Source organism: Kogia breviceps, chromosome 12 (assembly GCF_026419965.1).
Source record: "Kogia breviceps isolate mKogBre1 chromosome 12, mKogBre1 haplotype 1, whole genome shotgun sequence".
Classification (NCBI taxonomy): Eukaryota; Metazoa; Chordata; class Mammalia; order Artiodactyla; family Physeteridae; genus Kogia; species Kogia breviceps.
Window position 1 is genome coordinate 87,443,423 of NC_081321.1, and position 25,615 is coordinate 87,469,037.

Here is a 25,615-nt window from a genome sequence, read left to right on the forward strand (position 1 = left end):
ACAAGTGTTCCATTACCCTCCTGCTGCTGCCCCAAACTCTGCAGCTCACAAAGCCACCCCTAGACACCCTGGCATTGTCACAGCCTGCCTTGATGTCCTACCATTGCTAGAGTCTCTTGAAAAAACTCCTTCTGCTTTATTCTCAGCACTCATTTCCTGAGGACACACTCAAGAGCCTTTCAGTGCTGGGTGACACAACCAGTGATGAATATACGCTGTATAAACAGCTCCCACCGTCTTATGATGCTTCTGTGTCCCCTGAAACAAACCTCTGTGCCTCTATTCTTTCCCTGAGGTGAATTCTAACCCGGAGGGTTTCTTAGTTCCCCATGAAACCCACCCCACTGTCCTTCATCTGATTAATGTTTTCATTATCTAACATAATCACCATAGCAACCACACTTTGTAGATTATCCCTAGGTTAAGCCATCCTTTCCATCCCTGGTGTTTCTCCAAGACACACCAGCCTCGGGGCAAAATGGGGCTGAGTTCAGAGGAATCAACTGTATCTCTGTGATTCTAGTCCTGTCCCTGTCGCAAGATCTCAGGTATCCCTGAGAATTTCCTCTCCCAAAGGGGCCACCTCTCCTGTGCTGACAAACAAGCGTCCTCCTCTTCCAGGTACCAGACTCTTACTGCCCTTAAACCCACCTTAGAGGACTGGCTTTATTGAATAGAACCACCTCGGGAGGATGTTGGCTTATCACTCCCACCTCCAACAACGTCTTTCCCTCCTGCTGCCTGCATCCGCCCAACCTATGAATGCCCCGCGGTGGCCATCAAAGCGGTCAATGAGCCACAGGGTGGGCCATCAAGAAATCCTAACCAGATTAGCCAGGATTCTGAGTGTTGCCAGTGACAGACACCCAAGTCAATGTGAATTAGCACGAGAGGGAGTTTATTAAGTCACATAATTTAAAAAAGTCAAGGCAGTGACGTATCCAGGAATCCCTGTCTCTCTCTCTCTCCGCGCATCTCTCCCCTCTGCTCGCCTTCGTGCTGGCTTCGTTCCCAAACAGGCTCCCTGCTCGTCCTGGCAAAATCGGTCTGTGACTGTCAGCTCCAAACTTGTAGCTATTTATGCAGAGCAAGAAGGCGAATGCGAGATTTTTCACTCAGTAGCTCCGGAGTAAAAGTTCTGGCAAGTTCTCTGATTGCCCCAGCCTGTGTGACATCCTTTCCCTGAATCAATCACCGTGACCAGAGGAATATAAACTTTAGTTGACCAAGGTCATAGGCCCACCTCATGTGAAAGAGTATTGGCTTCAGCTGATCTAAATGGAATAAAATAAATTTCTTTCCCCAGAGGAAAGAAATTTACTGTCACCAAAATAAGGAAGAGGAAATTCCAGGAAAGCTGAAGCAACAGAAACCCAGATAGACTTTATTCCAGATCTCACATCGCTCTAAGCTCTTTCAGGCTTACTCGGGAACTGGGATAAAACCAGATCTGCCAGCATGGGGGTCAGGACATCAATGGATCCTGGTGTGAAGATCTGGGATCTGGGGTCCAGAGAAACAAAGTAGGGACAGCTATTGAGCGTGGACCAGTCAGTCCCTTTCTTTACGTGAGCCTCTGATCCTCGTTCGTGAGCAGACTGGCCTAAATCACTGCCCTTAACTCAAGGCCCCTGAGCCTGCTGAAGCTTCATTAGTGCCCCAGGATCTAACTTCAGCATAAACTGTTAGAACCCCATTTCCACACGGCTCCTTTCAGATATGCCCCGAGAGGAACAGTTTAGCAGTGAAAAGGCAGCTCCTTGCAACTATGAAGGTAGGGGCTGTCTGGGAACGAAGGCAACACAGAACTGAGGGATAAAGCAGAGTCTGGCTATCATGTCATTCGGGCCCCGACTCCTGCCATTGCTGCGTCCAGCATCTGCCTCCACACTATTCCGTTATAGAAGTTATCAAATTCCCCTTTCTGCACACACCACAGCGGGTTGGGTTTTCTAGCACTTACAGCCCAAAGAATCCCAAGTGCAAGAAACAGGCAGTGTCTTTCACTTTCTTGAGAAATGTGATGATACCTTTGATGTTTAGCGAGAGTGCTCAGCTGCCTAGAAATGTCTGTCCTTGGTGTAAATCCCAAGCGGGGACAGGGAATCTTGGCACCTATGTTACATACTTGAGGAAATAAACAAGTCCAAATCTGGGTCCTCGTAAATACCCTGTCTGTAGTGCCACAAGTTATTGACAATTGATCAAACCCCAATCTCCATTTTCCCCAAAGAGAAAATGGATTTAGAAACACACCTAACTCCCCAGTAAGATGTAGTTGGCCAATTTTTTCCCCAGGATATCAGGGAAGCTGGTACAGTGAGATTTCATCTGATTTGCAAAGTAGCGGGTCCTGTGAACATTAATGTACTGATCAGCTTTCAGAGAACCAACCAAGCCCCGAGCCAAAATAAGGAGACTTACATGGGCTTCTATGAATCAGCCAGCTTTCTGATTAGTATTTAGTTTCACTTTAAGGATTAATTATCTCAGTACGAGGGTAATGCATATAAATTTACTCACCCTATAAGGAGCTTTGTATTAAGCTAAATACCTAAAGCTTTCATGACACTGTGAAACCCAAATCCCTCAAGTGAACAATCGAGGTCTTATATACAGCTTAGAAGATAAAGTACTTCAAGGGCCTTGGACCTATTCACCTTTGGGTTTGGAGTTTGACTCACCTTTGGGGTTTGAAGGATCTGAACCAAATTTGTACAACTACAGAACCAAAGCCTCTTCACCAGTGCTCTCTCCTGCCTAACACAGAACAAACTAGGAGGACAAAAAATGTTTTTTAGTTGTTTTTTTCCTTTCCCTCTAGAAGAAGCTCTAAAGCTAAAAATGTCTATTCCCTGGCACTAAGACCAATCCTAAATCATCAGCCTTTAGAAAACCAGATTCAAACAATAAAAGGAATTCATTTTCACATAACTGAATGGTCCAGGGACGAGTGAAGCTTCAGGCAAAGCTTGATCCAGCATTCATATTTTGAGATGGGGCCTTGATTTCTTTCTTCTTCTTCTTTTTTAAAATAATAGTAGTCCATTTTCTTTGATGTGTGTTCCATTCTTGAGTAGTCTGTCCCCTCATCGCGTTAAAAGATGACTGGAGGGCTTCCCTGGTGGCGCAGTGGTTGAGAGTCCGCCTGCCGATGCAGGGGATGTGGGTTCCTGCCCCGGTCCGGGAGGATCCCACATGCCGCGGAGCGGCTGGGCCCGTGAACCATGGCCGCTGAGCCTGCGCGTCTGGAGCCTGTGCTCCGCAATGGGAGAGGCCACGGCAGTGAGAGGCCCGTGTACCGCAAAAAAAAAAAAAAAAAAAAAAAAGGATGACCGGCAACAGCTCGCACAGTTACGCGATTCTATATTCACATCCAGCAGAAACAGAGTCTGTGTCTCAGCATTTCTAGCAAAAGTCCTAAGGTTCCCGCTGATTGGACTGGCTTAGATCATATGCCCATTTCTGAAGCAATCATGATGGGAAGAAAGAATGCTACCTGCTGTTTGGTCCAAGCCAGAGTCCATCCTTGGAGCTAGGGGGAATGTCAGCCTCACCCAGACCACATGGCTGGAGAATTTGGGGTACAGTAGATAAGGGAAATGAGGGATGGTGGGGGGGGCAGTCCTTAAACATCCATTACAGCCCTCACTTTACACATGAAGCAACAGAAACCAGAGAGGTTACATGACTCCCTCAGAATCACACAGTGAGCTGAGTCGGGGAAGGAGCAGCTAGACCCTAACCCCACTGCCCTAAAGAGGCTTGTTCCTTCCCTGAAACTCACTTCTAGCCAAAAGCTTACAACTGTCCTCGAGCCTTTTCATACTTACAAAGCCTCTGGGAGAAAAGATGGAAACCCTCTCCAGGCATGTAGGGGAAAGTAAATTACCTGCAGGGGTGCTCCATTCCTGGAGCAGGCCTCAACAATTTTCGAGAACAAGCAACAAAAAAAGAAAAGTTCCAAGAACCCAGTGCATAAACCAACTCCATCATCCCAGCCAGACAGAGCAACACAGGATGCCGGGCAGGGGAACAAAGGAGGAAGTCCCTGCCGGGCCCTGGGGCTGCCCTCAGATTTGAGGGAGAAGGCTGGGGGCCAGAACCGCCTTTCCTCTGCTCCCAGGCCTCCACTAGGCTATTTGCATTTCACTGTGGTCCTGGATGATTTAAGGAGCCCAGTGAAAGCCCTTGGATGTGGTTAGGACATTCATGCTCCAGTGATAAATAATGTGACCAATGTGTAGGGCCTAGAGTCATTGCATTATCAAAGGGCTCCTTGGAAACTGGGGAAAAGGCAGGGCTTTTTTCCTACTTCTGCTGGTTTGTTTTTGTTGTTGTTGTTTTTTTCTTTTTTAAGCTGCTGGATGAATTGATTTCTTGTCCCTTTCCAAGCGCTTAATACCATCCCGGGAACTGACACGCTCCCCGTCCTTGGCCTCAGATCTTTTCAATACTGCGGTTCCACCAGATGAACGGTCAGAGATGAGAGGAGAGGGTGAAGGACGCCGGGCCCTTTGACCATCTATTCCCCTCTGCCGCCCTCCCCAGACATATTTTTTTTCCCCAAATGAAATCTCCTGGTTGACTTCAAAGGCAGCTCTGCATCCAGAAGAGATGATACTGGTGGGGGGTGGGGGAGGAAGGAGGGGAGTTGAGGAGAAGTGGAATCTCTGGACAGAGAGGCGGGGGGTGCAGACAGAAGATGGGCTGTTGTCTGCGTGATCTTGTCAGTGTGAGGCAGACACGCGCAGGGGCGGTGGGGGGCAAGGGGCCAGCAGGAGAAATGACGGTAAGAAGTCAGAGGTCTGGGCTTGTCTTTGCTGGCAGAGAAGTCAGGTCTGGACAGATCAGAAAGAAATGACTACTGGTCATTTCTGGAAGAGCTTTTTCAATTCTCCCCCATGTCTGCCATGATGGTTGAGAGCTCGAGCTTTGGAGTCTGGGTTCAGATTTCAGCTCTGCCACATTCTAAGTCTGTTCAGTCAGGCAAGTCTTTTCACCTCTAGAAGCCTCCACCTTCTCAACTCACCCCTTAGAGGAGAGGACTTTCCTTCCCCTTCCACTGCAGTCAACGCCAACCAACGGTATTGGAAAGAGCCACCTGGAGCATGGTCCCGCCCGAGGCCAAGAAGGGGTCACCACTGGGACTGAGCATTTCATCCTCCACTGTACAAGCAGGGAAAGCACTGTGCCTCACCACAAGGCCTGGAGTTTTCCAAGTCCCAGGTTGTTGAGGGGGCTGGGGGTGCAGGAATTAGAGGGGACAATTTGCCAAGGGAAAGAAGTAGTGTAAGATACACTCTCACGTGCATGAGGAAAGAGAGAGGCCGAAGATCAGAGCAGTGGCTTTCTGGTGCTATGCTTGAATTTTCACTAACCCTTCTCCATCACTATGAGCCAGATGCAAAGAAGGAGCCGGCCTAGAGGTAGGGTCCCAAGCATGCTCACTCAGCAACAGCAGAGGAGTAGACCGTCAGTTCCCCAGTTACCAGCGGGGACCTGAGACATCACCAGTGGAGGAAGGAGACCCCTTTATAGAGAGCACAGACCAAGGTCTATTTCCCTGGTCATCATCCCATCACACCCTCTAGAGTTAGAGATAGTCTAGGGTCAGAGAGGAGGTTACTAGTTAGCAGGATCAGAGATCATAACCATCCTTCCCTCTTAGAGTTAATAGGATTCCAATAAGATAACGTATGTGTAAGGGCACTTAGTGAAAGACAGGGAGTACATATCCAAGAAATGGTAGCTCTCATTAGCATTTCAAAAGCATTCTGTTTGCGTTATTTAGATTGTAAGTTCCATCAGAACTTCTTCTTTTCAAGATGGAAAAATCAGAATGCAAGTCAGATTTCAAACGCTTCCCTCCCTTCTTTTGCATGGTGGCTTTTTGGGCGCTGAGGCTGATAATGTGTTCTTTTCTGCTGGCCCATCATCGGAGAACTTGGCTTTCTGACAGCGTGAACGCCAGGACAACCAATTAGGCCTCGATGGATGGAGGAGCCTGTAACTCAAAGGGTCATTTTTTCCACTCGTCTTTCAAGAGCAGCGATGGTTGCTTTCCGGAGCCACAGAGACTCCGTCTGTGTCAGACCCTCCAAGAGAATGATTTACAGGCGTCTCTTTAACGGTACCTTGAATGCGTTGCAGACTCAGTATTGTCCAAATCACATTCTGGTTTCTTTCTGCCATTTGTCATACACCTGGACCCTTTGTGTCCCCCCCCCCCCCCTCCAAGTTGTCATCGTGTGGTTCCTCGGCAATTGCCAACTGGTTTTTCATATTAGCCCAAGAAAAACATCATTAGGCAGGGTGAGCCTGTGGCCAAATCCATTGCTTAATGGTCTGCAAAGCCAAACAGAAAATAATTGAAGGTATCTGAGCCGAAGGCCTTCCTGCTAGCAAGGAAAGTGAAACTTGACTCTTTAAACAGGAAAAATGGTAGATTTGCCACTGCAATTGCTTACAGAAATGTACCGTTTCTCCTCTGGTCTTCCCTCAGAGATTCTGTAGAAAGGAAGACCATTTTCTGTGCAAGGTAAAGCAATCATATGCTCAGTTTGCATTAAAACTCTTGTCCCCTAGAGAGCAACTTCTTTGGTAACTGGCTCTATTTCTTCTTAAGGAGTTGCAAAGTTATGCAGAAGGCAGTTCAGTGCCCTCTCCCTTAGGGCTGCTCTTTTCCCACATCCTACCACACTACCTTTCCTTATGTAATACTCACCCATCTTCCCATCACCGCCTCACCCCTACCTACATATCCCCCCACCCCTAGCTTCACTGTCAGAAAATACCATGGACACATAAGCAGAGAAACCAAGTTAACCTACAAGGGTAAAATTCAGGCTGGTGTCAAACATCTCAACAGTGTAAGACAGAGATCATAAATTCCAAGGAGATAAAGGGTGACCCAAGAATTTTACATACAAGGATGACGTCCTTCAAATTCAAAAGCAACAGCCAAATGGAACATACCAAAAAAGGGGGGGAAAATAGAGAATATAGCTTAATGTGCCCTTTGAAAATAATTTAAAAAAAGAATTGTTTATCAAATCCAGCCAACCAAAAGATGACTCAAAATAAAGAACTCTGAAAAAAGAAAAATCAGATTTTAAAATGTCTTTAAAAGTGTCGGTGGTGAAAATGAGTATATCAAAATATAAAGCTATAGCTACCAAGCCACAATAATTGCAGTTTAAAAATAAAATATAAAAATTACCATATAACAAAGAGGAGACAGAGGATAAGTGAAGTGTAAGAATGCTAATTTCTGAGGTTGCCATAACAGGGACTTACAGATTTGTCTACATTTAAATAAAGCACATGTTCAAAAACTATAGTAACCCCAAGCTGTTAATTTTTTATCATCTTTATGTTTTTGCCTTTGGTAGGCTCTTCCAGAAATGTACTACTCGTTGTAAATAAATGTTTATATGAGGGTTTGGGTAATTCTCTCAGTTTCCTTACTTCTACGAAATAGAAGATTATTTAACTTAATACTTTTTTGTTTTTGAAGACACACATAGGATACTCCTATTCGTTTCTATTTATTCTTTATCCGTATAGAAGAGAGAGGGAGAAAGGATGGAATTATGATCACAGATGTTGAAGGTGGTCATTTCTGAGTAGTGAGATTGGATGTCATCTTTAGTTTGCTTCTTTGCATTTTTCTATGTTGTGTGACTTGCTTTAATCATTATCATGTATCGTTTTACAAAAACAATATTATTGAAGAACACTCAAGTGCTGGATTTAGACAAAAAAAAAATGGTTGGTGCCTTCTCCCACGCTTCTCAGACCCCTCTCTGACAGGCTGGAGTGGGCTCTAGGGAATGACCATGACCGTCAAGATGAGGGATATTCTCTCTGTGCATTGTCTCTGGAACTATTTTCTATCTGCACCAGAGGTGGATTTCCTAGCAAGTCAACTCAGCTTCCCTCTTGGAAGCCCCAATAGGATCTGGGAAAAGTAATGTCTAGTGTTGTAAATTGCAGGAAACTGGCATGAAGGTAAACATCCCTTCAAAGATGGGGGAAGTGGAATGGCCGATGCTGGGACCCCCGCCTTCTGAGTCAGCCATCTAGGGAATAAGGCAAAAATAGTGGCAAATACTTTTCAACCCACTGGATCAAATTCTTTATTCCTGACATACTCGAGAACTTTAAGAAAAAGAAAGTTTCTAGAGGAAATCAACAAAAGTGGGAAAAAACTTGTTCCAATCAAAATTCAATGATACTAGAGGTTTGGGGGCCTCCCTGTATTGGGGGCTCGGTAGAATGGGGCAAGTGGAGGAGGCTTTGCCCCTGCTGCTAGGGGGACCACCTATGTGTCACAGGTACCCAGATGTTCTGGACAATGGGCAAGGCAGACATTCAGGGAGGGCAATCAGAGCAGCCATCCAAGAAGAATGTATGAGTGCCCCCAACATGAGGAAAACAACTATTTTTATATGCATTCACTAAGCACTTTGTATTATTAAATCCCACGTATCTTCACAACATTCTTATGAGGTCAGCGCTACTATCCCCACTTTATACACAAAGAAACTGATTGCTTTGACAATTTTAAGTATAGAGCTATGGTCACACACAAATACTGGTGGCCCCAGGATTTAAAAAGAGGTTAATGGTGAGCTCCTCAAACCTGACAGCTTTCCTAAAGGAGACGGAGCTTGAGTCCAGCAAAATCAGCTGAGTCAGAGAGAAGCAGAATGGTATCTCAGGTCCAATGAGACAAGAGTTGAATCGGGCAGCTGGGACCCAGAATCTGGAGTTCTGAAAGGCAGCAGAGATGGCCACAGCAGGCAGGGTGTGGGCCCTAATCCTCGGCCAAATCTCCATTTATACAGCCTAATGGGTCAGGGAGAGATGCCCTGTTCTTCACCAAGGCACTGTAACCAGAGCAACATCGGCGATCTACACCTGGGCCCAGCCCTGAAGAGGCAGAGACCAAGATGCTGAGAGGCCGCTTGGACCTCCTGGAGGTCCAACCTGTCTTAACACATACCTCTCTTAAATTAGGCTTCATACCAACAGCATAAGATTAAGGTGGCTGGATGCTTGCCTTAGAACAAGGCTGGGTCATGAAGTCCTGACTGGTGTGCCTGGTCTCCACAAGGAATTGTAGCTCTCAAAGTCACATTATCCAAAGATGCTCTCTGTCTGTTTGCAGTAGCTGCTGTGATTCCTTAAGCATCTCTGTCCCCATGACACCAGCTGGTGTGGAGGATATCAGCACTCAGCCTGGAGAAGAGAAGTCCTGCTGGGACCTAGCTCCTTTCCTCCTGCTGGTGGAACATCCTTACTTCCAGGCCACTGCGTATTCTATTGCCATGGAAACCGTGCACCGCACAACTCCAGGGGGAGCCATTCACACAGACTACAGTGGGAAGGATGCCCCTTGCAGCTGTGCCGTGCACTGGCCCTGACTTCTTGCCGACTTCCGCAAAGCCAACTCGCATTCATCCTTCATGACTCAGCTCAGGTGTTCCCTCTCTGAACTCCCACTAAGCAATAATAATAATAGTAATGATAGGTAGCATTTACGGTGCTCTAGGTATCTGCCAAGCATTGCACTAAGCACTTTACATGCATCATCACTTGACATAGTTACCATTATCGTCTGTATTTTATAAATGACAAAACTGAGGCTTTGAAAGCTTAAGTTACCCGTCCAAAGTTCCAGAGCAACTAAGTAACCAAATTGGGATTCAAAAAAACGCAGGCTAACTCTAGAGCTCCAGCACTCCCCCTCCTCACTGCACCAGCCAAGCCCTCGTTTGCACCAATACCTGGAACCTACCCCTCTCATAGCACCTGTAATACCCTGATGCACCCACTCCTTTGCAATTTTTGTCCTCCAGTAGCCTGTGAGCTCCTTGAGAGAAGGGCTCCTGTCGTATTCATTCTTATATCCCCTGGGTGTCTATTAAAGAGGGGGAACTCAATAAACCGTTTGTTGAAAGCGTGCATGCAGATGTGGCTGACGGCCACTCGGTGCGGACCGTTTCTACTCTGCCTCTACTTTGGGCTCGGCCGCTCGGTTTACCTGGACACGAAGCACAGGATCTGAGTCACGTGAGATCCAGTGGCGCAAAGCCTCTTGTCTCCTCGGCTTCCTGCCTGTGCACCCAGCGGACGCTTCAGGCCTCTCCGGAGGATTGGGAAGGAGCTTCTCCCTGTCCTTCCGCCTTTCATCTCCGCCTCCCAACGTGACGTGTCCAATTAGGGAGATTGAGAAAAGCTCGGAGCACGTGTTCTTTATTCCCTTCCAATTCTCGACGTTTTCAGAGCCGCTGTCCCCGCCCAGCACCCACCCCCAACACACACATCCTCCGCCTCTGCGTCTGGTGAGCCGAGTACAACCACAGGGGAAAACCTGCAGTTCTCTGCCTGCTCTGAACGCCTGGGTAAGATTCACCCATAGATGAATCCAGACGTCTAGACTTCAGAAGACTGATTCCGCCTGCAGGCCCCATCCAGCCTTATTAGTCATAAAGCTGATGAATGGATGCCTACCATTCAGTTGCTTCCAAGTCTACGGTGGGCAGGAGTCGCAGTGGAGAAACCCCGAGAGTTTCCCTCCAACAATAACTTGCCCTAAGTCAAACAGCTGGGAAGGAAAGTCACGTAGACATGAGATCGGAATCCGAAGTCTGAGCTTTTAACCACTGCTCTACATTGTCGAGAAGGAGGAAACTGAGGCCCAAGGAGGAAAGGAGGTAGGAGCCATGTCACGAAGGGTCTTCTGGAATGTGGAGGAAGTTTAGCTTTTATCCCAAGGACTATAAGAAGCTCCACACGTTTCAAGCCAGGAGAGGAAACGTTACCATCTGCCACAACCCTGCACCGGACCCCCACGGCTGAAGAAGTGTCTGAGGAAACAATACTGTTACTGCCTTTGAAAGCTATCCTTGCCACGTGAGGCTGAGGAATGGGAGGGTTTATTATTGTTGTTTGTTCTTAAAGGAGAAACATATCCCAGCAAGTGGATCGTTTTGCCTTCAACTTCCTCATTCTTGAGAAGTCAGGCAGGTCAAAGCAGCAGCTCAGGAACATGTGTGGGCCACCTTGGCCTCTCAGATGAATCCAATTCCATTTCACCACCAATTAGCTATTTGACCTTGGCAAGTTACTTTGTCTCTCGGTGACCTGGTCTCCTCACTGGTAAAATGGGGATAAAAACAGTCTGCACTTTCAAGACACGGTAGGCAGAAAAACGGCCCCCACGGATGACCACATGCTAATCCCCAGACCTGCGAGTATATTACGTTACATGGCAAAAGGGAATTAACCTTTCAGGTGGAATTAAGTTTGCTAATCAGTTGACCTTAAGATAGGGAAACGATGCTGGATTATCCAGTGGGTCCAATGTCATCACAGGGGTCCTTAAAAGTAGAAGAGGGAGACAGAAAAGTAGAGTCAGAGACAGAGATGACTACAGAAGAATGGTCAGAGAGATGCAACACTGCTGGCTCTGAAGAGAGAAGAGGGGGCCACGAGCCAAGGGTGCCCTCTAGAAGCTGGACAGGCAAGGGAATGCACTCTCCTCTACAGCCTCTAGAAAGCAATGCAGCCCTGCCTGCAAAGTTATTTTTTTTTAACTTATAAACAATAGAAATTTATTTCTCACAGTTCTGGAGGCTGAAAGTCTGAGATCAGGGTGCCAGCATGGTCAGGGGAGCTGCAGACTTCTCTGTGGTATCTTCACATGGTGGAGGGGGTGAGGGAGCACTGCGGGGCCTTTTGTCAAAAGGGCACAAATTCCAATGATGAGTGTTCCACCCTCATGACCTAATCACCTCTCAAAGGCCCCACCTCTTAATACCATTGCTTTGGACATTAGGTTTTCAACATATAAATTTTGGAGGGTCATGAACATTCAGACCATACTAGCAAGTTTTCAGGATCTTCTCTTTTTCGTTGGTCTTCTGAAAGGACAATAAAATATCTTACTTTGGATCTCTTTTTAATCCATCGGGTATGGAATTTCTCTAATTCCAGAAAGACAAATTTTAGGTTATAAAGAAGCTACTGTGTATTTGTTTCATGAGTGACTTAATTCTTTAAAATCATTAATCTGTGATTATTTAATCGATACATGCTCAATATGCTCCTTGATTTGAATGAGACCCTGGCTGGACCTCTGACCTACAGAGCTGTAAGAGAATACATGTGTTGTGTTACACTACTAAGTTGTGATTGGTTACAGTAGCCAAAGAAAATGAATACACAAGGGTTAATAAATGTAAAGTGCTGAAAATAGTGCTGGGCCTTAGATCAGGTTCAATAATCTCTCCTTATTTTATGGTGGTGATGAATTTGGTGAGTATCGCTTCTTCTAGTATCAGTCCAACCACTTCTGTTCCTTTTTGCATCAAGTCACATCACTCAAAGCTACATCTCTTCCACTGACACCATGCTGAACTTTATAGAGATTCAAAATGAAAAAGAATACGCTGTGGCCCCAACTCTCTGGCTGGCCCCAAGGAGTTCACAGTCTACAGGGAGAGGCGCCCTTGCAAACAAGTCATTTTCCTATCAGGCGACAAGTTCTAACAGAAGAAAAATCTAAGAGCTTTGCTTTCTTGTGCTCCTGCTTTGTCTTTCCACAGAATTGCTGTTAAGGACGGAGTGTTGGTTAAGTGAGGATAAATCCTACCTGGCTTTCTCAAAATGTGAAGCAGAAGAAAATACCTGTGGTTTTCTGATGTGATGAATGTTTGCGTTCCATGGGGATACGGTACTGTGTAGGAGAGCTGGAGCTCTCCCACAACCAGAACTCAGAGCTGAAATGGAAGCGATAAAAGAAATTTCGACATTTTGCGGTATGGGGAAGTCGTTCTGGCTTATACGTGAGCTAGCTTGAATCTGATGCTAACTAGAACAGCCTGTTTGTGGCTTATCAAACATACATTGTACATCTGCTTTACTTATTAAAGAAAAGGGCGCATTGACCAGAAGTAAAGAATGTGCATGTTAAAAATAAAGATTAAATGCCTCCCTTCCTGGGACACCAAGGCTGGTACTCCTTCAGTGCTAAGACTCCCTTCCCAGGTGCCATGGCCATACTGACTCGCTGTGTACATGGCGGAATGTATCCCCGAATTGTCTGATGTTCTTTGTTCTGACAAGACATAAAACTGTGCTGAAAACCATGCTTCTCCAGAGCAGCTCCTCAGAGATATCTGAGAGGCTGTCTCCCGGGCTACAGTCCTCAGTGTGGCTCAGATAAAACTCTCTTCCCTTCCTATTATAGATTGTTTACTGATGATTTTCACTGACATTACCTTCAAGGAAAACTTTCAACTTCTTCCAACAAGTGCATTTAGGAAGGTCAGGAAAGATTAAGAATGAACAAAATGGGTCAGGAGCCAGAAGACCTGCATGGGACACTTTGTTTCAATTATTTATTTTGAAGCGCTGTTGCACCATTTCCTCCCCCCCAAATGAGGTATAATAAATAAGTAAAAATAGAACCTAGTGCAGGTTGTGTGCTCACAATTGTGGGCGGAAAATGTTCGGAAGGAAAATAGATCAGGTTGGACTGGAATCGGCTTCATGGTGTCTTGAGCCACCTTGTCTAAGTGCACACATCGTTATATACCCGTACGCACATCCCTCACATACACACACATACACACTATGACCCTTGGTCCCCTCCTACATCTCTGATGTTTACAGCCTTGGGGGGGAGAAAAAAGCAAGGCAAGAGTGAAGAACACCTTACAGCAATGAGTGTTCATGCATTCATTCAACCAACACTCATTAAGCACCTACTTGGCATGTCAGGTACTGCTTAGGTGCTAGAGACAGACAGACAAACAAGACACAGTGCCTACCTCCATGTAGCAGGAGGGGCAAACAAGAAAGTTGGTGATCACACCAAGAGTCTGAGGCAAAAACAGCAGTAGGCACAGGTACGATACCACAAGAGCTCAGGATGAAAATGCAAAACAATATGAAGGGGCCAGAAAAGTTCCCCAAGATGTTGAGCTTGGCCTGCCCTTGAAGGACGAGAGTTTTTGGATAACCAATAGTCAGCCAGCCCACAAGGAAAGGAGCATGTGATTAGAACTAGGGGCCAGTCCCCTTCCCTCCCCCCTCCTCTACCCAGAACCCCATTCATTAGCTCACACTTTCTCATAATAGTGTCAGAGACCACATCACATACCACTGACCCAGCTCATAAATGTAGTGCAAGTGCAGCCTGCAGAACAAGAGCAGATAAAGCACCACCCACAAGAGCAAATGACTCCCATGGATGCAAGTGGCTTGGAGACAGAGGAAAGAGATCCATCTGATGATGAGTCCTAGCTCTACCACCTCCTAGCTGTGCAAACTTGTGCAAATTGTTTTGCTCTCTTAGTCTCAGTTTCCTCATCTTTTCTGAGAGATATTTTAAGTCTTTCAGTTGAGTTCCTAGAAATGATTGCATGGGTCAGGATAATCAGTGGGGTAAAGAATATAAGAAACAGGAGCAAATTTACACTGGGGAAAGGGTTATTAGGAAGACAAAGAAAGCATAGGTCCCAAAAGATGGGAAGAAGGGCTAAAGAGTCAGGAGTCACATGGTTTGGGTTTTAGCAGAGGTTTGGGCAGAGAGGCGAGAGCAAGTATTGAAGGAAAAAATAGGGGTTGGGGACAGCTGTGAAGTTTGGGAGATAGCGAAAGTGATGGAAATGTTAAAAATGGATTTTAAGAAATATTGCTGAGGTGTATGAATTGGATGTCCTCTAATATCCTTCAAGAGATGCCGGTAGAGATTGCAGCTTTTAAGAAATATTGGCTGCTAAACTGTGTTTCGTTGATTGTGATACCATGCAGAAACCAGGCCATGGGGCCCCCGGTTATCTCTGGGTAACACATGTTTGGAGAATTAGTACCTGAATGAGCAATGCTCAGTCTGTCTAGTGCAGAGTAAGACTTAGTTTATGTGAACCACTGATGTTTTTTCCAAACTGTCAGGCAATTTTTAAGAACTCAGTCTCTGGAGTCCAGTTTCCTGTGTTCCAGAGCTTACTAGCTGGGTAAGTCAGGCAAGTTACTTAACTTTTCTGAGCCTCTATGTCATCATTTTTAAGGGGACAATAACAGTATCCACTGTTATTGTGGATATAATAGCGTGCTGATTATATGAGTTAATCCATGCAAAGCTCTGAGGACAGGCCCTGATACATAGTCAGCACTAAATAAATGCTCATTTTTATCATTTGGTTGTATGATAAAATGATGTATGGTTGTCATCATTATTCTACCACAGTCTACACACACACACACAGGGCTCTATAAGCTTGAGTTTCTTGCTTACTGGCCAAGCCAGAACTTTAACCCCTATATGCCAGCACTGACCATCCTTCTAGGCCTAGCTCAAACCTCATTTTGTTCTAAGTCCCTTAGCAGTATTTTCTAAACTATTTACTGGGATATGACCTTCTCTGTCAGATATTATTCATCTTGCTTCTCCAACGATTAAGAACACAAGAATCATACATTTGGGGGTTCCTCTCTGTAGCCCCAAACCGCCCAGATGAGCACACACTGGGCTCGGAATGTTCTTCGGTTGAGTGGACCAGACAGGAGTTGGGTGAATCATTTTCGAGATATTTAGCTTTCATGTTAAGATACTTCCTACTGACCTCCAGCTCACCCTCATCTACCCTACTGTCAAACTCAAGAAATGATAAGACTCTGTCATCCAGAAAGTTCTAAAAGGCAATGACAGTGAGTGTTATGTCCTCACCACTGTAACTGTTTCATCATCAAGGTCCTTAGCTTAATAAACATTAGGTAGCCTTTTCTGTGTCTTTCAGAGCATCACAGACAGTGTGATGCGTTAGAGTGAGGAAGTAGAAAACGTGTCATTGAGTTCCCTTCTACAATCCCCTGGTTGTGATCATGGGCCAGCCAGGTACCGTCTCTGAGCCTTACTTTTCTCAACCATAAAATGGGAAGAATGAAATAGCTGCCACCTAGTCTTGCTGGTCGGATTAGAAGACAGAACGTTTGGGAAAGTTCTTTGAAATGCTAACTATACCAGTTTAGGTATTGTTCCTAGTCTCAAATTTAAGAATCCACCAGAGAGAGGGTGGCTTACAGAAGAGGCCCAGGCCATTGACCTTCCAGCCCGAGTTCAACCTAATTAACATTCACCCAGAGAGCTTCTGAGACCGAAGAAATGAAAGGGACAGAGGATGCGGGGGAACGGGGTGGGAGAGGAACAGTTGGTGATGAAGAAAGAAAAATCTAATCTTTTGCTAATACCAAGGGCCCCAGCTTAAGAACATACAAGTAAACAGTGAAGCGTGGTGACCCGGGACCAGCTGGGGGACCTCTCAAACAAAAGCAGTCAACAATGCTGCTTTCGGCTCTGCAGCAATCCAGGGCCAGCTCAGGGCTGAGGCTGCTGAAAAGGAGCTGGAGTCTTGCTCGGAGACACAGCCTCACAGTCAAATGTCAACCCATCAATACCAAAGTGAGCAGAAAGGAGTCTAATACTTAGGGCCTTTGTTTCTTTGTTTTTCATTAATTAGTCTTTGTTCACCCATCTGAGCTGGAAAGAAATCTCTTCTGCAATCCTTTCAAAATCCAGCTGCCGCACACATACCCACATGAGTGAAAACAGACTAAAATTTGTGTTTTGGGCTCATTGCCTTGGCCACGTGGTCAAATAGGACTTTGAAAGGCTCTTTCTTTTCTTTTTTTAACAAGTGTTTATTGAGTAACTGCTATTCATTCAACAAACGTGTAAAGAGTGCCTACTGCACTCCTGGCCCTGTGCTTGGTGTTAGAGACACAAAGATGAATAAAACCCAAACTGGGACTCAATGAAATGCAGTAAGGGAGGTCGGAGATCAGCGCCAGATAACATAGCGTCTGGTAGAAAATGCTAGCTGCCAGAAGAGACATCCGGATGGGATGCTCCAGGATACTCCAAGGAGGAAAGAACGCTCCTCTTGGGCGGGATCAGGGAATGCTCTATTTCATGGCGCCATCTGAGTGCTGAGCCATCGGTAGGTGCTTTTCCCCAAGTGTTTATCACATTAAAATAATAGCCAGCTGGTGCAGAAAGAACCTCCATTGGGTGTACCCAGCACTGCTCTCAGCACTTTCCTCCTGTAACTGCCATGGTGCTTTCTCAGTGGAGGGCCTCTGATGAGCTCCACTTTGCAAATGCGAATCTGAACCCGGTATAAAATAGGTGACGAATAAGAACGCACTGTGTAGCACAGGGAACTCTACTCAATACTCTGGAATGACCTATGTGGGAAAAGAATCTCAAAAAGAGTGGCTACATGTATATGTATAACTGACTCTGCTGCACAGCAGAAAGTAACGCAACGCTGTAAATCAACTCGACTCCAATAAAAACTAATTTAAACAAACAAACAAACAAAACAAAAAAACCAAATCTGAAGCCAGGCAGCTGGCTCCAGAGCCCATGCTCTTGACCTTGGTGCTGGCTATGCAGCCTCCCTGACACCTGTCTGCCTCTCCCCGCTGGGCCCTCAAAAGCAGTGTCTCACTGATCTCCGTGTCTTCAGAGCCCAGCATGACTGCTGACATGAGGTGAGCCTCTGAAAGGGTGTCCTGGAACTGCTGAACTGAGCCCTTCACAGCCAGATGCTGAGGTCCCAGCAGGTCTAGTGGAAGGGCCTGGAGGGTCTGTACAGCAGGGAGGCCAGTTCAGGGGCTGGGCTGGGCTGGGCTGGGCTGGGGAGAGATGAAGACACCATCATCGACTTTTCTCAAAAAGCCTTGCTTGTGGCTTTTTGGAGGCCAGGAAGGAGGGCAGAGCTGGAATTGGGAAAAGGAGGCCCTGATCCTCCAGGACCCGGTGCACATGCTGCTTCTACTCTGAACACGGACCTGCCCTCGGGTGCACTTTTGTGGCTCCGAGGGCAGGGTTTGGGCTTTAGGTAATAATTGCCTAGATTTGCTTAGTAAACACAGGGCAACTGTAGGAAAATTACATGTTCTTACAGAGATGGTGCTCAGTAATTACTTTCAGTGGCCCCAAAGTATTATTTAACACATATTCTGGTTTATAAGACTGAAATAATGATGAATTTGCTTGGTAATTACACAGCACTTACCCACGACATATCCTGCCAGTAGCTGATACTTAGTCCGTCATTAAGGGGCTAGCAGTTGCTTTGGTAAATAATAAGTTCTTCTTATTACTGGTGCCTAGGCAGGTAAAGCATTATTAAAATACCATTAGTGACATTTCTCCAAAGGGTGAATATACACAAGTCTACTTGAGAAGCCAACTTTCCCCAGGCTACATGCCTTATTTTTATTCTTCTGAAAGGAGTGATAGAAAGGAGTCACCTCTAACTTGAATGTCCACTCACTGAAGATGTCTCCTGAATGAAATTGAGCAGATGAAGCCAGATTTACCCTGGTTTAGGGAATGGGAGGGGAGTCACCACTATTTTCAATATGAAGATTGCTATTTAACTCACCCAAATGGCAGTGCCCAGCTTAGGAGGAGCCCCGGGTCTGGTGCCACCACCCCTGGGGCGGGCTGGATCAGCACACTGAGTGCCAGGGCAAACCACAGCCTTTCAATGGGTCTCGTTGGCAGCATCCTCAAGGCTCCTCCTAGGATGGAGACTGAGAGGCTCTTGGAAGGCCTGTGACTCTGGAAGAGGAGGCACCCTGGTGTTCAGGCCGCTCGGGGTACCCATGGGAGAGGAACCTACACACACTGGATACCAAACAAAGGAGATGCAAGCCCGGAACCAGCCTCTTTGTCCTTAAAAAGGGCTCTTGGGAAAGCTGCCTGACGTATTTCATCCGGAAGGCAGTAATTTGGGGGGCCATGGCTCAGCTCTGAATGCTCTTGGCTCAGGCACTGGCTTCAAGAGAAATCAACTCTTTGTAATCAATAGGGGGCTTAAAGAGGGTGGTCAACCATTATGGCTGGTGGGCAGGATAGGGAATAGGCCTTCTGGAGCAAACAGAGCCCTCATTACCATTCCACTCCAACCCACCCCATTTCTGGAGGGAACAATTCAACACCAAATATGAACTCAGTTCCAGATCCGAACTGCCAAGCCAAGTGGCCAGTTCCAGTGGCCTGTTTCTTCTATAATGGACTCCAGGATTCTGACTTTGGCTTTAGAAGTGACTTTGGTTGCCACGGAAACCAATGGGGAGTAGCTGGGAGGAGCTTAGGGTTAAAGTCAAAAGACCTGCGTTCAAACCCCAGGCCCGCTCTTTACTAGCTGGGCAATCTCTGGCAGTCACCTCTCTAAGCTTCAGTTTCTTTATCTATAAAATAATCTGCAAAAGACTGTAAATTCCATTAGGCTAGAAATCTTACCTGTTTCATTCACTACTAAATTCCTGCACCCAACCCAATGCCCGACACTTTCTAAATCTATGGTCACCATTTTTAATTGAATAAGACTGGGGAAGGGCGTCACACATTTAATTTACAAAAATCCACCCATTTGCACTAAGTGAAAAACAGAGAGAAATGAGAACAACAACTTAAATAGGCCTGAAGATTCTGCTTGATGCATCTACTCGGTGCTCCAGACTGGTGCTAAGACTGAAGGTGTGGAACTACTCTCCTTCCCCTTCCTGGTTTTGAAACCTTGCTGTACTGAACGCATAAATCATTGTTAATCATTTAATATTGCACTTTGGAATATGTATACACACTAAATAATATGCAATATGTTATTATATCCACCCCACACAATTCACAAGGATGACTGAATTTGGTTGTAATCACAAAGCCATTTAAACTCTACTTTATGGAAGATATATAGGAGTTTCCAGGGAGATTTCGATTATAAGCAGTTTTGGTTTGGGGGTTTGTTTGTTTGTTTGCTTTTGTCTTAGGCTTACCCTTGAGAAGCTTACCTCATGGCATTTGGGTTATCTCACAGGGTCACTGTGAGTGAGCCAAGAATGAATCATTGTGCATGAGAAGCACTGGACAAAAATATCTGTTATCCTGTTCACTGCTCTCTCGGTATATGGCTACTTAGTTCGGACAAGGTCAAGAGCCTTGATTACAACCCAGTCCTCTTGACTCCCAGGCTGGACCGCTGGCATCCAAATCACAATTTAACCCAACAAAAACCTGCTGAGTAATTATTAGGGCCTCAACAAAGAGCTCACCGCATGTGGTGGTACAGGAGAAATAAAAGGCACAGGGCACTGGCCACCAAGACCTCACAAGTGCTCCGCCAGCCCCAGAGTATGGCAAATCCGGGCATCCTACCTGAACGTGGAGGCAGATACTGGGGAGCGTGGGATGGGGGTGCACTCATACACACAAGCGGAGTTAGCCCCCAGCCCTTGGCACTAAGGCCCATTTCTTCCCTGTTCCAAACTGCTCGTTAACTGTTGTAAATGTTTTTCTCAACTCAAAGCTGCCTTGTTTCCATCTTATTTCACTGAGTTTCAAATAAGGAAATACGGCATGATTTCTAGCCCCCATATCCTACCCACATCTCACCACATGTCCTGTATTACCTAAGAAGACCCTACAATCTCATGGAAGGAACATAGGAGGTCAACTGTAAAGTGTAACAATGACAAGAAAGGAGAATACGGACTGGGGTCACCAGGAAAGCCTCCATGGGAAGGTCAGAGTTATAGAAAGGCCTGAGAATCAACTTGAGATTGAGAAGCAGGCTGTGGATTGTATGTCTGTTGATTTTTCCCTGTCCTGTATCCATTCAACCTTCTTTTCCTAATAGGATCCTGATTTCTTCTGGGGAAAGACCCTTCTCCCTGGCCTTAGGGATGAGCAAGGGACCCAGGCCTGAGAAATAATGGGAAGCCCAGCCCCTTGATGACAGGGATTCATTCATAAGTGAACCTGTGTACGTCTCAAGTTGGTCTAATCAGCCCCATCCCCAGGATTATTGGAAAAGAGACAATCTCTTTCTGTAGAATAACTAACCTATAGAACATAAGCCTGGAGCTGCCAAGTCAGCCCATCTAGTGCCTACCTGGACCAATGTAGAAGGAAACATAGTTTAGACATGGAGAAATAGACTAAGACCGGGTCCTGGAAAAATTATCTGAACTTCTGGATCCCACTATGTGTGATTTTGAAGTTAAATCGTCCTGGATTTTAAGTTACATTCCTCAATAACTTTAGCTTTTCGTGCAAGGCAAGTTGGATTGGGCTTCTCTTAATTGCAATGGAAAGAGTCCTAACAAATTAGATATTCATTTTAAAAAAAAGGATAACAGAATAGCCACGGAGAATGGCATGAGCAAAGACCTAAAGGCAGGGATATAGGCCTTTGGGTGTCTCAACATATTCGTCAAGAGCCATAGAAGATAAATAGGGGGAGGAGGCCTATTATAAAAATGCCAAGTGATATAAAGAGGCCTTTGGACTTCTGAGAACCAAAATCCACAGCTGAAAGTAGGCAAATACATGCCTGGACCCAAAGGCAGCTCATGTACTGGCTGGTCCAGTTACATTCTCCTCATTCAGGGAAATCCCTACCGCATGCCAGATGTTGCACATCTGTGGTTAGCATTGTTCCTTTAAAGAATAACACAGATTCTTCTCCGGGCAAGCCACACATTTTCATTTCATCCTGCGGTCAGGAGGGAAACTGTGCTCCTTCAGACGCGTTTCAGCTGACAGACTGCTCTGGGGCACGTCTTTCAGGGAAGCTGATTCATCTTCTCTGTCGGCTGCCTGTGAGGGATGCACACCTGTGTCCCAGGATGACTTCAGAGAGAAGGGAGACAAAAGACCACGTTGGGATCCAGCTGCCTCTGCAGCCACTCTTACCGTGGAGCAGACACAAGTGCAGCCATGCCTGGTGGGCAGTCAGCAATGGGGTTGTTTACGTTCAGCTCCTGGGACCCCCCCCCCCCACTGGGGGCTCTTCCTCTGAATTCTGTCCCAACTGGCGGCTTCGGTCGGGGGAGACTGGCTGACATCTGGGCTTGATTTGATCCCCTACTTGCCCACCTCTCAGTCATCCACATGCTACATTTTTCAACCACAGCAGAATGCACGCTGCTCAAAGATGCTTTGATGGTGGAGCCCCAAAGGGGGATGGAGGTGCAGTCAAACCACACCCACATTTAACTGATAAGAATTCTGCTAGGGCTTCCCTGGTGGCTCAGTGGTTGAGAGTCCGCCTGCTGATGCAGGGGACGTGGGTTCATGCCCCGGTCCGGGAGGGTCCCACATGCCATGGAGCGGCTGGGTCCGTGGGCCATGGCCGCTGAGCCTGCGCGTCCGGAGCCTGTGCTCCGCAACAGGAGAGGCCACAGCAGTGAGAGGCCCGCGTACCACCAAAAAAAAAAAAAAAAAAAAAAAGAATTCTGCTCTATGTGCTGGGTGAGAAAGAGAAAAAAGAGACTAAAAGTGAACAAGATAATGGGTATGAGTGACTTGACCTTCCATCCCACTCCTAGGGCAGATGCCCTTTAGTAGGTATGAGAAGGTGTACGTAATCTGTGGTTCCCACAGTATGTCTCAGCTCCTGTGGGCCTCTCATTTTATGAACATCTTGCCTTGCTGAGTATACTTGTCAAAATAAGCAGAGCGAGCTGCTCTAACAAACAATACCAAATCTCAGAGGCGTCGCACAACAGAGGCTAACTGCTCACCCACAGTCACAATGTGAGGTGGGTCTGGACGTGCTCCTTGGTGACTGTCCTCTTAGCAGCGATTCAAGGATCCGGCATCTTCCATCTGTGACACTGCCACATGAAACACTGTGGAAGGGGCTGGAAGCTGCTGCAGGTTGGACTCTGAGATGGAGATGAGAGTGCAGGACGTTTAATACGAAGTGCTCTTAGGATTGATATTAAAACGTGCGGAAGGGAGAGAAGGATGTAAGCTTGGGCCGAGAGGGAAGCTGAGATGCAATGCAGTCCCCAAAATGTCTCCTCCAAGCCAGTGAAGAACTCTGGGCCTGGGTGGCCTTTCAGAACTGTCTTGGGTTGGGGCAGGGTGGCTGTGCTGTTCAACCTCTGTGCTTCTCAGTCACTGGATGTAGATGTGGACCATTTTCCAGAAGCACCCCCAGCAGCTGAGGAATTATGTTATTCATTGTTAAAGGGATATCTGGGTGGCTCATCACAGCATCCACCACAAGGGGACTACAGCAGGGGTCAGCAGACCTTTGGTAAAAGGCCACATAGTCTCTGTCACAACTACTCTTCTCTGCTGTTGTTGCGTGAAAGCAGCCAGAAGCAATAGGTAAACAAATGAGTGTGACTGTTCCAATAAAACTTTATTTACAAAAACAGGTTCATCGGCCATAGATGATGGAAGTAATTAAGAGCCAGCTCTATCAATGACTTAGATCACTCCTGTCCAGGTTCATTGGCCAGAGCTTAGTACATGGCCCCAATGTAACTGCATAAAGTTAGGAAATGGAGTCTTTCTATGAGTCCCAAAAGAAAATAAATGGAATTTGTGAGCATCTAGCCAGACTCTGCCACAGTGTGACTCTTGAAAATCATTTCTAAAACATGAAACAGCCCTGAAATATAGCATACATTTCCTCATCTCTGTTGCTAAATAAAGTATTTTACACTTTAAACTCAAAGACGACGGGAGATTTTCAAGAGTACTTCTCACTGTGTGTGAATGTTGCTCGTTGCACTGACATTGGAACCTAATCCCCGTGTGAACTCTGACTCCACATCATGTGAAAGGGTGAAGAACAAGACTGATAAATTAAGAGTTTGGGATTAACAGATACACATTACTATATATAAAATAGATAAATAACAAGGACCTACTGTATAGCACAGAGAACTATTCTCAATATTTTATAATAACCTATAAGGGAAAAGAATCTGAAAAAAAAGAGAAATAATATACGTATAATTGAGTCACTTTGCTGTACGCCTGAAACTAACACAACACCGTAAATCAACGAGACTTCAATTTAAAAAAAAAAAAAAAAAACAAGAGTGATGAGTCAGACAGACCTGGGTCCAGGGCTCAGTTCTGCCATTTACCAGCTCTAGTAACTGGTCACATTTCCTTCTTGATCCTCAGTTTCTTCTTTTCTAAAATGAGATGCTAATAGTGCCTACTTCATGTGGGTTTTGCAAGGATGAAAGTGCCGCTATACACCTAAAGCACTTAGCAGTTGGCACATAGAAAGCACTATGCCAAAGATGATCGATTCTTTATTAAGAGAAGGAGCCTATAATAGAGGTGATCAAAGCCTGCTGGGGTGGTCCAATGCATTCCTCCATCTCCTGGACCTTGATTACTGGATGATGATCAGAGAGTTCCCCTCAGCATGTGGGGCCAGGATGAGTAAGAGTTTCTGCGACACTTGTAATTAAAAAGTAAATAGAGGGCTTCCCTGGTGGCACAGTGGTTGAGAGTCTGCCTGCCGCTGCAGGGGACATGGGTTCGTGCCCCGGTCCGGGAAGATCCCACGTGCTGCGGAGCGGCTGGGCCCGTGAGCCATGGCCGCTGAGCCTGCGCGTCCGGAGCCTGTGCTCCGCAACAGGAGAGGCCACAACAGTGAGAGGCCCGCGTACCGCAAAAAAAAAGTAAATAGAAAATGATAGTAATACTTACCCGACAGGGTTGTTGGGAAGATAAAGTTTATGTCAATAAAAATGTGTTGAAAGCAGGAATATGCCAGGCAATACGGTAGATTCTAGGGAAACAAGCATGAATAAGATATTGTATTGGTTATCTATCGCCCCCGAGCTTAATGATTTAAAACAACAATAATTTTAATGCTCACGGTTCTGTGGGTCGGCCAGGTGGTTCTTCTGCTGATTTCAGTTGGGCTCACTCGCGCAGCTGCAGTCACCTGGTGGCTTGGCTGTGGACTGTGCTCAGCTGGGACAGCTGGGAAGGCTGTCTTCCATGAGAACAAGCACAAGAATGTACCAGTCCTATGTCTGCATCATGATTGCCAGCATCCCATTGGCCACAGCAAGTCACATGGTGAAGTCCAGCATCAGTGTGGAAGGGGACCACACAAGGGCATGGCATGGATACCAGAAGGAGAAATTCCTTCAGGGCCGTTATTATAACAACTTACCACAAATATCTTTTATGCCCTTAAGAAAGCTGTCATCTTGCCCCCACCAGATGTATCACTCTCCACAGCCCACCTTCCCTGGTATCTCCCAAGGAAACATTGATAAGAGAATCACCCAGTGAGCTTGCATAAAATTGCATAAGTCTGACTTTCCACCCAGACCATTAGGCATTATTATATCCATCTCACATCCTTGGATCACTCCTATTCAGATCCCGCTGGTCAGAACCCAGTCACATGACCCCAATATTACTGCAAAGGAGGCTGGGAAATGTAGTCTTCCAACAAGTTCTAAAACTGAGAAATGGCTCAACCCTCACAGAGACTCTTACACTTATGTTACTTCTGCAAATATAAGAGCATTTAACTCATACACAGAATCATCAAAAGTGCACAATTCTTGTTTCAGAGCTCTTGCATGCCTATGTATTTTGTTTTTGCCAGAAGGGTAGAAAATCTGCGCAAAGCTAACCCAATTGTTTTCATTTCTTAATAATACATGCACATCCAGCAAGAATGATGAGGAAGGAAGGAAGGAAGGAAAGGAAAGGGAATTACAGGTTGCCCTATGTTTCCCTTTCCTT